Genomic DNA, 12,235 nt, shown 5'->3' on the forward strand with positions numbered 1-12,235 from the left:
CAATGCGACATTTGGATTTTCCAACCCGCACTATATTAGACTGCAACAAAAATGTTATAGCCTCTTGGAATCTGCAAGTACTTTCAAGAGTTTACAAGCTTAGTTCTCCCAAAGTTTTCTTAAATACCCAGTTTCTCGATAACTTCAACAACACAGTATTCAGGGAGTGTGAAGGGAATTATGAAAAATTTGTCAGACATTGGTTACGAGAAGATAGAGAAGGCTACAAACTTAAGGGATCAAAAGAATATATGGTCTCCATTTTCAAAAGACCCATTAGGTTCCTCATAAAAATGGTGTCCCATCTATATGGAGAGAAAGACCCTGAGAATTGCAAACTGCAATGGATGGCTTTAATACATAACCTAATCAATGATTCAAAGCATTTCAATTGGGTTATTTTTTTTTCTCAAAATTTAACAAATTCCCTTATGTTTTTCATTTTGTCTTCTCTAGGATATGATCTATTTTTTTGCATGTCAGCCTATATTATCGAAATTATCATTTCTTTTTTATGTTTCGTCTCATGAAATGGAATTACTGAGTTGATCAGTAACACCCTATTCATATTATGCCCCTATTTTGTGGGAAAGTAACTTTAAATTCCAATTTTTATGACATTTTTAGTTAAGTGATGACACCTTTCCATCAAATTTTGTTTGGAGAAACCCCTCCCAGTGTTAGTGAAGGCCTTAACGAGGCCTTACAAGAAATAGGAAACTGGTTCATTGAAGAATTATTCTCATATATCACAATTTATAAAAGTGAAGTTGGACCTCACCTTCTTCCTAGATATATACTAGAGAGGATCACTTTAAGAGAGGTAGCCAATTAAACTGCCTTGAATGGTCAAGCTTGAAAATTTAGCAAACTTCAGAAGAAAATATGCCCAAACTTCCCAATTAACTTTGGAAAAGTTTTCCTCAAGGACTAAGGACATGCATTTAAGTAGGTTGAAGAACTCAACCATGTTTGGTTTTATTCATTTCCCCTTCATGAATATGGTCCTCAGAGAATCATCAATTACCATTGTAAGGTTGTTAGCTACATCAAAACCTACACACAACAACAACCTCTTGATGAAATTTTCATTAATATTGCTAATTTTCACCAAGCTTTTGAAAGAGGAAAGTTGTTGACTAGGGAGGATAGAAGTAGACTGCAAGAGTTTAGAGAATCTCATTATCAGGACTTCCTTAACCAGAAGAGTCTTCATCTCCCAGATGCAGGTGACAACAGAGGACAATGAGGTGGCTACCAGCTGGGTTGGCGTGTGGCGAGAGCACATGGCCTCCCACAGGGCGGCACAGTGGTCCAAAAATGGCATTAACCATCGCCATAATTGCACGTCAAATGAATACTGCCACCACGCTGTTAACCGCCATCAACCTCGGCTCAAGGTAACGATGCACTCTCGGGAAAATACCGCCTCTGATCCTGCCATTCCTCCCCTGCAACCTCAGCCCCTGCAATGCCTCTGCCCTCATGCAGTGGCGGCACCCAGCTCCCGCACAACCACTGGGAGACGTTGTAGTCTTTATTGCTGCATCGATTTTGGCTCGGGCATCCATTTCACCCACAGTCTGAATCTTCAATTTCTCATCCCTTCGGCCCTGGTTGCTCATCCCTCTGCGGAATTTCCTGTTAGCTCCACTACGACTGTGCATCCCACTATGCCCAATTCAAACCAAAATTCACCTCCAATTGCAGAAAGCATGGTGCGCCATAGGATGCGTAGCTGAAGAGGTGGGAACCGAGGGAGCTTGAGTCGCTTGCGGCACTCCTCTGCTTTGGAGTCCACCTCCTCTCTAGCTGAGTAGAACACTGGCCGCTACCCCAACACACGTAGTGGCAGAGGTCGCTTCCACTTGGTGGCCTCTGCAACGCCTCCCAACAGCTTCCCCTCCACTTTCGGCCCCTCTCCCAGAAGCACTCCACCAGCCCCTCAACCTCATTCCCAGCACGCCCAATTCACCTTTCGCTCTGCCCTGAACCAGCCCCTCATCACTGCCACCATCACCATTAGCTTTCATGAGGAAAAGCAAAATTCTGAGGCACAAGACTCTGAGGTTGGTGGTCGACTCATGGCCACTGAGGAACAAGGAGCAATGGGTGTTGGCTACACCAAAGCAATGGGGCCCTTGAACATTGTTGGTGGTGGAAGCACCATAGCAGGGAGTAGCCAAACCAAGGCCAAAGCGTAGCTGGCTCAAACAAGTCATCAAGGTGCAGAGGAGCAGAGCCAGGAACAACAAACCAGATGCGTAGGGAAGGAAGTGGAAATAGCTCCGCAGATGAACTGAGTCATAGATGAATATTGCTACATCATTGAGGAAGAACAACCGAAGTTGCAGACAGGCGACACGGAGACTTCGCAACTGCCAAGTGGTGACATGGACGAGCATAGATGCTTCATCGTGGAGGAGCACCCTCTGTCGCTGCCACGTACCTAGCCGCCACCTCATTGTCGTGTGTTTGTTGCCTAGTCTGCCACCTTGCTGCCACTCAATGTGCCACGCGCTTGCCTAGTAGACTGCCACTCAACATGCCTCGTGTCTCAGGTTCATTGGGACTTTGTTCTTTTGTTTCTGCTTTCAATGGCTTTTTTGGGGAAAACTAAAATTTTAGACTCTTGAGTTGGGTTTACATTTTCTAGTCTCCTCAGTTACAATGATGCAAAACTGGTTAATTCGCTGGTTTCCCCTGCGTGGGCAGCAAGATAACGTTTTTTGAGACACTTCGGTTAAGAACTGGTTTCCCTTCTAGGCAGTTCATTTCTAGTTTTTTTTGTTGGTTGATGTCTTTCCTCTAGCATAGCTAATTACAGGCTTCAACCTCAGTATATGATATTCTTTTACCTTAATAGAATTAGCATAACTTAGAAAAAAAAAAAAAAAAAAAAAAACCAGAAGAGTCTTCATATAAATATTGTAACAAAAGAGATCAAATATGTTGAGAGTATGAAATATAATTTCAATGACATTATTTCATACCCTGTTTCCTTCTTTCCAAAAATAGAAGAGAATCCCAACCTGAAAATGTTTCTAATGTTTGATTTACAACTCCATAGACAAGCACAACAAAAGAAAGGACTCTTAATGAAAAAGAGTTAGATTTCGAGATAGACCAACAAGGGAAAATGAACATAAAAGCCAAAGTTCAGAAACAACAGAGATCAGAGAAAGAACAGGCAACAGAAAAATAGAGCTCCTCTGGTGACAGTATCGCTTTTATTGACGTACCAGATGACACCACCAGGGCGCATACAAAGTCCAAGAAAAGTAATGAGGAACTTCAATATATGCATATTGAGATAAACAAAGAAGAGAAAATTACCAGGACCGCTCTGTGAACATTGATCGGTTTCTCTGAGAAAAAAAAAAGTTCCTGAGCAACAAGAAGAAAGTACCTACATATTTATTCCACTGACTTCTCATGACATGTCGATGACACCAATTTCTACAAAAATCCCTCTAGAGTATTTTTTATTTAAACCTATCATTGAAATAGAAACTATTCATGAAAATGTTCCATCCTTGACTGAGTATTACTTTCATGCTCAAACCAAGTTAATTATCACGAGAATGAAGACAAGAAAGCTTGAAAGTTTTGAAACCATTTCAGAATTTAGTTGGTAGGCAATAGGAAATGTTGAAGAAAAACTTGAAGAATCTTTCCAGACTCTAGGAGCCTTTGTCAATTACAGCCAGCACCATGTTGGTGAAATTTCCACCACCTCGAAGAACAATCTGCATAAGATAAAACATCTAGAAAGAAAAATCAAGGAAAGAAAATCTTTTAGTGAAGAAAGTTTGCAAAAACATTCCATGGTGCTTGTAGGTGGGTTCACCATTGAAAGAAAAAACTTGCAGAATGAATACGAAAATTAGTTGAACGAATTGAAACTCAAACACTCTATAGAGATCCACTAAATCCAAGAGGAACATGAAGAAAAAATTATAATATTGAAGGAAGAATGTGACAACAACATTCTAACCATGACGACGACAATGAACATAGAAATTGAAACTCTAAATTTTCAATCAATTCAAAGTCATGAAGTGGAAAATAGTCTCGAGAATTTTAAGCCCAGATCAATACATGTGAGCCAAATATCGAGGAAAGTGCAGACTAAGTTTTGTAAAGAAATCAACAAAATTTGCAAACTTTTTCTACAAAATTCAGATCTTCAAGACATAATAAAATCTTTGGTGGAAGAAGACAAGTACATCAAAGAAAAATTCAGATAAATTCTTGAATGGGAAACATAGCTCAAGCCTAACAACATCAAAAAGGTCTCCAAAATGGATAAAAGACTAATGTTTACTTCTTTGGATCAATGACGGTTTGGGGCAAAAGAAATCAAAGAATTCATCAAAAGGGCAATTGAACATTGTCTGTCAATATGGGAGATGGGGACAAATTTTAAAGAGGTATTCAATTTTTTAGGCTCCAAACCATTGAAATATGCAAAATCCGACTCATTGCAACATAATCTCAAAGACACTCCCATAGCTGACCAAAGAGTCATAGACATCCTCAACACCTAGAATAAAAAAACTTTCAGAGATTTTTGCAGTTCCGCTTTGAGAAAATCAAATTGATTTCCAACTTTAGAATCAAGTACAAAAAAAAAAATTATATCACTCATTTTCATCCTATCCACTTCTCAGCAATTTCTCAATTGTACTAAGATTGGGCTAACTACATCAAGGAAAATGCACCACGTTTAGTTAGCATGGACAAAGAAGAGTCAGATGAGGAGGAAGAAGCTTGAATGACCTGCGAGATTCCCCTGCACAAAATCCTTTCAGGAAGGATTAATATTTCATAGCAAAAGTTATGCTTTTTTGCAAACAAACCATACAGATTTTCTAGAACTATTGAACAAACTTTCCTTTTATTCAATGTTATTTATATGACCTCTTACGTTGGAGTAAGGGTCTACATGTTGATGATGTGCAAGACTTTTATTTTCCTAAGTAATTTTGAATGGAAAGTTTTTTGAAGATGAAAACTTGAATGCATGTTGTTCTTCTTATTATTTTCACTTCTTGATGGATATACTAGCTCTTTACTTTTTAAGTTTACTCATGTTTGTCTATAAATCAATATTGGCATATTGTGCTCGACAGTTTTTGGGATATGGTATACCTTGATTTCTTGCTAAAAGAAATTTGCTATTTTTGAAAGTGATTGCATATGTATTTGGAAGTGAAACCTGGTATTGCAAATATACCGCACTAAACTGCTATCATTTTCAACATAGTTTATTTTGAAGCTCTATATTTCAGCATTTAAATGTATATATATTTTTTGAACATCTCTTGTATTCTTGACATATGGTACACCTCGTTTTCTTGTTGAAAGCAATTTGCTATTTTTGCTTCATTCCATATCTATTTGAAAGTCAAGTATCATATTGAACCTATAGGACACTAAAATACTATTGTTTTCAACGTAGTTTATTTTAATGCTATGTATTTCGGGGTTTACATGTATATATTTTTTTCGAACATCACTTGTATTTACCAAACAATTTTTAAAGTCAAAGGTTTTTTTCAAAAACAAAATTCCAGTTGAATGTGTATTTACTTTTTAAATAGATGTATATGATGCTAAATTCTTAACTTTATTCATGTCTATCTGTAATTGAATATTTCCGCATCCTTTTAAACACCCCTTTAGATATGGCACACTAATTTTTTCCCTTGTCAAAGAAAATGTGGTTTGGGTTTCTGCTCTGTGCTGGCATATTTCTTTTCCACTGAATGAGGTATTGTAACTATACTGCACTAAATTGCTCATGTTTTCAGGATAATTTATTTTCAGGTTTCTTATTAATGTCATTGCATGCAAACATATTTATGCAACAAAACTTGTATTTCCAATAAAAAAAAAAAAAAAAAAAAAAACTTTTCCAACACAAAACTCGGAGTGGAATGTGTTTTGACCTATGACATTGATTTACTGTTGTCACGCTAATTTCTTAAAGCATGTATCTGTTACCGAGCTCTTAACTTTATCCATATATGTCTCTGACTAAATATTAGGATATTGTCTTAAACACACGTATGTTACACTCTTTTTTTGTTCATAAAATTCTTAAAGTCTTACTCAAACTACAGTGAAAATAATCAGTCTCATTTTGAACGTAAATCCTTTCTATGGGATTTCTGGTGGGAAAACCCATCAAGTCTGTGGGAATCTTGGAAGTATATCACATGCGCTCGACTGCTCTAAAGATCTTCTTGAAGCCTTGCACGACTTTTATATTATTATTATAATTCTAACTTATCTCTATATACCAAATTAATATTACCAGCACGTACCACGTTGATGATATCATTTAGGCACACCATCCAATTCCGCTGAATGTTTCATTCCATCTGTGTCAGATTCGTTTACGTGTATTAATAAATTGTTTATGTCCAGTTAACAGAACACGAGCTTTATATCATACGTTCGATGTAAAATGGCAGTCTGATTTTTTTTCAATTTAAAATAAAATTTATTTATATATAAAAATTAAATTATCCTATAAAATTTATATATAGTACACTATATGAAAATTATATAAAATTAAAACAATTAAATTACTTTATGTAAAATTAGTTACTTTATGAGCTTATTTTTTGTTATTTAAACTGTATTTTTCAATAGTACTTTGAAAAACTCTTTAATTATGAAAAATTCTAACTCAAACTTACTATTATATCTAATCTCTATTCTAATTCCATTCTACCTAATCTCCAGCTAATTCTAAGCAAATTGGATTAAAAAAAATTAAGAACAAAACCTCCAAGACTTTTTAACAAAGAGACAGCGGCATTCTGGTAGATTAAGTTCCGCCGAAAGTTGCGCAGAGATTGTGCAACAGTACGACGAGCTGACCTAACAAAGTTATAAAGCTCTTTTTCGTTAACGGTGAGGGTGGCAAAAGTTGTCAATTGCTTTTTATTCGTGATATGGAAGGATCTTTCATTTGAATCATTTCATTAGCGTAGTTTGCAAAAGCAGGGTGTTTTCAGTATCATGGTTTGTTCATAGAAGCGTATTTTAGCATTTTTAGGTTGTAATTTTTACTGTTTATATTTTCAGGCCTGGGAATTTTATGGTGTTTCACGCGTTTTTATGATGTTGACTCTATTTATAATTTAGGAACATAATTTAAATATAAAAGGGTATAGTATCTATCTATTTATGGATTCAGAAAGGCAACCTAAATTTAAAAAATTACTCTATCTTCGAAAATTATACCTTAACCTCAAATTTATCTTTGGGATGCTCCAGAAACATGGATGTTAACAATTGTTTAAACTCCATGCTTGTGAAATTGTGAGCAAAGACATTGAATGCCAGCGAATCATAGTCGGTGACTCCGGTAAAGGTCATATTAAACTATTTTTAATTTTTAATTTAGGTTTCGTACAATTTTTCAACCTAGTGTGAAAAGGAGTTGTTTTTAGTATTATTTTTTAGAAAATTTTCTGGTGGATTTTCTTGGTCTAATTTTTCTAAAATCCTGCATAAATTCATGGAAATTCATGGAAATCACAAGATTCATGGGTAAACCCTGCACAATAGAAGTGCCCTAGGAGTTTCTCATGGTGGTAAATCTATACAAAAACCTAGTTTAAATAACACAAATCAATATTTCACCTCAAATTTTTCCACCGGATTACGGACCGGAACCAAAAAGTCACACTGTAGACAACTCCTTACGAAAAACAACTGAATCACCCAAAATATTATCATGTTTTCTGCTCTACCGTAATGAGTTTATTATGGCACCTAATTATATTATTGCACACTATTAGAAGTTAAACCCAATGGGGTTAGATGGCTAGTAGGAAAAAAAGTGGCAAATAGTGATAAAATAGATTAAATATGCATCCAAGGTAAAATATTGAATAATAATTTTTTTTCAAATTATAGTTTAACCAAAAGCATATAAGTTATGTATTTAAATAAATGTTTATATATATATATATATATATATATATATATATATATATATATATATAAAAGATTAGTAGGTAATAATTAGAATATTTTAATCAACGATGTAATCATATTCTATTTTTACTTGATAAACTATACAAAAGTAGTAACCTTGCACTAAGGGTTATTTAGGCTCATCATTTAAAAAAAAAATATTTTCACTTTTTAAATAAATAAATAATATTTTACGATAATATTAACTAATCATAAACTAAATGATATTAAATAAATTTAAAGTCAAATTATTGATAATTTCATATTCAAAAAGCATTAAATAAACCTATTGCTTAAAAATATATATTTATTCTTGAAAAAAAATAAAAATTCAAGTTTAGAAAATATTACAATATGTCATCTATATATATATTTGATTTTTACTTTTGAGAAATATATATATATATATATATAACATAAAACAAATTAAATATTCCATAAAAAGATTTTAATAAAATTATAATATAAAATTATGAATTTAATATTCATACCAAAATTTATAATATTTTAGAGAAGGTTTATCATTTCGTTTAATTTTAATGGGAGTCGTTAGAAAAATCTACGTTTAAAGCGAGCAAATGTAGCCTGTAGTAATTACAAAGATTGAAAATTCATAATAAACCATATTTGTTGCTTCTAAAAATTTCTATAATAGATTTACAAAAATTAAAAACAAAATTTATGATATATATCTAAAAATAGAATGAGACTTCTAAAATGGAAAGTTTCAATAAAAATATAAAATATAATTTTGAATTAATATAAAATAATATTAAATTTAAACTAGGTATATGTATGTATGACATTCAAATAATTATAATAAAAAATTGTATGTTTTAAAAATATAATTAAAAAATATTAAAATATTATATTTGACATATAATAAGATTTCTATTTTTATTTTGTTTAGTGATTTTTATTTTTATTTTATTGGGTATTAACATATAATTAAATTATGTTTAATAGAATTAAAAAAAATAAAGTTATTAAGAAAAATGTATTATATTTTATTTTGTAATATTAATCATAATTATGTGAAAAGATAATAAGATTTGAAATCTTAATTGATTAATTTAAATATTTAAGTAATTTATATATTATAAAATAAAATAAAAAAGAATAAATAAATAACAAATAAATAAAATATATATATATATATATATATATATATATATATATAATTAATTAATTAATTAATTTGATATTAGATAGTCTAACTTTTCTATATTTGGATTTAATAAAAAATGTTTATAACTTTAAATTTGTGAAAATTATAAATTTAAATTTATAATTTAAAATGTTTTAAAAATATTTTACATCATTTAAATATTAAAAAGCTATAAACTTTACTAAAATTATATTTAAATTCAAAACTGCAAGCATCCTTGATTATGTTGGTTACATATTCTTATTTATATTCAATCATAAAAATTGCCATTACCAATTAATAATGTTAATATTTCACTTTAAATTCAAGAACACATACATCTTTGAATTGATAATAATGTTAATATTTCACTTTAAATTCAAGACTGGTTAGATATTTTTATTTTAGTTTAAACCACTTGGATTTCCATTACCAACTAATAGTGTTGATATTTCGCCTCTTTTACCGGCTTACGGTTGTATATTAATTTTCGTATGTGCTACGTGACTGGACAACTTTGTCTTCAACACTGCTCCTCACCTACTACTGTACAAGCATTCGCTTTTGTGTCTAAAAAAAAGTGCTTTGATTTTTTTTATTTTTATTTTTAATTTTAATGATTTTAGTTGAGTAGTAGAATTGAACCATAACTGCGTGCAACCTTTATTTATTTTGCTATTTATTTTTAAATATGAGAACTTTCCAAAATGCATTAAAATAAAATTTTATAAACTGAAAATAGGTATATCATTATTATTATAAGGGTTTTCAAATTAATGTATTGAATAATAATAGGTTTAATTTGAAATCCAATTACATTAAAAATAAATAAATAAAATTATTTTAAAAAAATAATAAATTTTAAAGTGTAATATTTAACTATAAAAATTTTGTAAATTTTATTTGGTTAAATCTAAATTAATATGAATTTGACCAAAAACCCAATGCATTATTTACTGTCTAAAAATAATAATAAAAAAATCTAAATTTATTTATGTATATTTAACGTTTATAATATGATTATCATTCTTTAAAAGATTTCAAAATTTATTTATTTGATTTTAATAATTTTATTTTTTTCATTTTGATTTTAAATAATCTTTATATGATTTTTAAGTTTTTTTTGGTTCATTATTTTTTTTATTATATCAATTTTTTAGTAATATTTAATTAATTTTGTTTTAAAATTTAATATATTTTGTCGTTAAGAAATTTATATAATCCCCACCTTTAACAATCTTCAATACACTAAATTCATTTAGGTGTTAAAAAATAGCTTGCTTTTAATGAGAAAAAACTACCATTTCATATATAATAAATAAATGCGTATTTATTTTTTAAATAGATGTATATGCTGCTCATTTTCCACTTAAGTGTTAAAAAATAGCTTGCTTTTAATGAGAAAAAACTGCCATTTCATATATAATAAATAAATGCGTATTTATTTTTTAAATAGATGTATATGCTGCTCATTTTCAAGATATATTATTTTTAGGTTTCTTAGTACTGCAATGTTGTAACTATATTGCACTAAATTTTTTATGTTTTCAAGATATATTACTTTTAGGTTTCTTAGTACTGCAACGTTGTAACTATACTGCACTAAATTTTTTATGTTTTCAAGATATATTATTTTTAGGTTTCTTAGTACTGCTATTGCATGCAAACATATTTATGCAACCAGACTTGTATTTCCAATAAAAAAAATTAAAAAACGATCTTTGCAACATAAAACTCGAAGTTGGATATGTTTTGACCGATGACATTTTTTTTTCTCGGTAAAGACTAATTCTATTAAAAGTAAATAAAAATAAAATTACAAGGAGGTCGAAACCTCAGAGGAGAGCAATTACTAGCCTTCAGCTCATCAAAACTATCCCAAGGTTGGGAGAACCAGTTAAAGAATGCCCAAAAACCATACATAGAGAGCTGAATATATCAATAAACCTGAAAAAGGACATGTGGTAGCCCTTAGCGAAGCTGTCGATACTAACCAGAGATAGAGAAGCAATCGACATATGCTAAACCATAGACCCATAGCAAAAAGACACTACTAAAACCATAGAAACAAAACAAAGTAACCTGGTGAGCCAAAATAAAATGTTGGGGGAGCATGCAGGGTCCACGAGGCATCAAACGACCGCGTCTTGGTCCAGACATTCCTCCATAACCGAGCATGCATTGCCAAACCATAACACGCCCACCTTTGCCTCGTCATCCATACCGCTGCCACCTGGGTGAATCGACAAACGATGGTTGCCACAAGAACTATCAGCAAGGTCAACTGAGCCAGAGGCTCCGTGAAAGTTGCCAACTGGTGGTTGGGTGTCAGCAGAAACATTCCCCTCGATATGTAATTCGCCATGATTGATCACATTGCCTTCGTCTTCCATCTGCTGCTCGCTACCGAGGCCGCCCTGTGAATGCTCCGCCGAGGTGTGCACTGAAACGTTAGGTTGAGCCTCTTCCTCCGCGAAGATGACGGTAATGCTAGCCGAGATAATAGGCTTGTTGAGGCTGCTTTGAAACTTGAAATGGGTGGTCTGGAAGGTATTATGCGGGAAAGGCTTGCAGACAGAACTGGGCTGAGGCAGAATTTCTGGAGATGATGGAGGGGACGCAGGAGCCAGAGGGATATCAATTGAAGGAGTAGGCTGAGAACGCCCACGACCACTGCGACTACCACCATAATGACTTCGCATGCTGCGGTGCACCATGGTTAGGCTGCGAAGGGAGAACGAAGCAGAGCAGGTAACAGAGGAAGGGATACAAGACAACTTGAAGGGAAACCGCCCAGAATTCAGATAGTAGAGCTGGGTCTTTGAAAGGGGAAGCTTAACTTCAGCAGCAAAAGCCCCCCCAAACCAAACACTGATGGTTGCAGTCGTTCTACTACAAAAATTCTTAATCTGACGCGGGCGATAGCAGGAGGGCAAGGAGCAGATAATGGATGGGATAGCTGATAACACCATAAATAAAACCTGAGGAGTATTGTCTCGACCCAAGTGAACATTTAATTCGAAATGTAGGATAATTAGCTGATGCCTTGTGTGAGCCTGCATTAACCATGAATAAGCGTGGAGGAATGTG

Source organism: Pinus tabuliformis, chromosome 5_1 (assembly GCF_031772625.1).
Source record: "Pinus tabuliformis cultivar Carrire ecotype Pingquan chromosome 5_1, CPIR1, whole genome shotgun sequence".
Taxonomy (NCBI): Eukaryota; Viridiplantae; Streptophyta; class Pinopsida; order Pinales; family Pinaceae; genus Pinus; species Pinus tabuliformis.